Consider the following 1,817-nt stretch of genomic DNA (forward strand, 5'->3'; position numbering starts at 1 on the left):
AAGCTCAATAATATAAAAATTGAATAAAAGCTCAATAAAATAAAATAAAAGCTCATAGCCTTCCCATTGAGATCAGGAACACGACAAGAAGGCCCACTCTTACCACTCTTGTTCAACATAGTATTAGAAGTCCTAGCAACAGCAATCAGACAAAGAGAAATAAAAGGTATCCACATTGGCAATGAAGAAGTCAAACTCTCTCTCTTCGCAGATGACATGATACTTTATATGGAAAACCCAAAAGACTCCATCCCCAAACTACTAGAACTCATACAGCAATTCAGTAATGTGGCAGGATACAAAGTCAGTGTACAGAAATCAGTGGCTTTCTTATACACTAATAATGAAAACACAGAAAGGGAAATTAGAGAATCGATTCCATTTACTATAGCACCAAGAACCATAAGATACCTGGGAATAAACCTAACCAAAGAGGTAAAGGATCTCTACTCAAGGAACTGCAGAACACTCATGAAAGAACTCGAAGAAGACACAAAAAGATGGAAGACCATTCCATGCTCTTTGATAGGAAGAATAAACATTGTTAAAATGTCTATACTGCCTCGAGCAATCAGAAAGACATTCCGATTAAAATTCCACCAGTATATTTCAAAGTCCTGAAGGAAATAATCCTAAAATTTGTATGGAATCAGAAGAGACCCCAAATTGCTAAAGAAATGTTGAAAAAGAAAAACAAAACTGGCTGCATCACATTACCTGATTTCAAGCTTTACTACAAAGCTGTGATCACGAAGACAGCATGGTATTGACATAAAAACAGACACATAGACCAGTGGAACAGAGTAGAGAAACCAGATATGGACCCTCAACTCTATGGGCAAATAATCTCCAACAAAGGAGGAACAAATACACAGTGGAAAAAAGACAGCCTCTCTCTCTCTCTCTTTTTTTTAAATTTACTTTTTATTTATTTTCAGCATAACAGTATTCATTATTTTTGCACCACACCCAGTGCTCCATGCAATCCGTGCCCTCTATAATATCCACCACCTGGTACCCCGACCTCCCACCCCCCGCCCCTTCAAAACCCTCAGATTGTTTTTCAGATTCCATATTCTCTCATGGTTCACCTCCCCTTCCAATTTCCCCCAACTCCCTTCTCCTCTCTATCTCCCCATGTCCTCCATGCTATTTGTTATGCTCCAAAAATAAGTGAAACCATGAGATAATTGATTGACTCTGCTTGACTTATTTCACTCAGCATAATCTCTTCCAGTCCCGTCCATGTTGCTACAAAAGTTGGATATTCTTCCTTTCTGATGGAGGCATAATACTCCATAGTGTATATGGACCACATCTTCCTTATCCATTCATCCCTTGAAGGGCATTAGTATCTTTCTTTATAGTCCAGTATTCAGAATTATTTAAGAATTTAAATACTGTCATGAACAATAGGAACAAATCCATGAGAGAGACCGGACTCCAGGAAATAAACTGAGGGATATGAAAGAGAGGGGCTTGGGGTATGGGGGAACTGGGTGATGAGTATTAAGGAGGGCTCATGTTGTGATGAGCACTCGGTGTTATACACAGCTAATTAATCATTGAACACTACATCCAAAACTTACGATGTAGTATATGCTGGCTACTGAACATAATTAAAAAAAAAAGTGCCTCAGTGTGAACAATAACAAAAAAGGATTTTAATTGTAGGGAATTTAAAATATAAGGCATTATTGTCTGAAAAGAAATTATTATAATCATGACCCCTAAAATCCCTTATATCTTTGTGTAGATAAGAGAAAGATTTTTAAGTTAGTATGTTTTATACTTCCTCTTTAAGCATATTAAAACAA

This window comes from Mustela nigripes, unplaced genomic scaffold (assembly GCF_022355385.1).
Source record: "Mustela nigripes isolate SB6536 unplaced genomic scaffold, MUSNIG.SB6536 HiC_scaffold_550, whole genome shotgun sequence".
NCBI lineage: Eukaryota > Metazoa > Chordata > Mammalia > Carnivora > Mustelidae > Mustela > Mustela nigripes.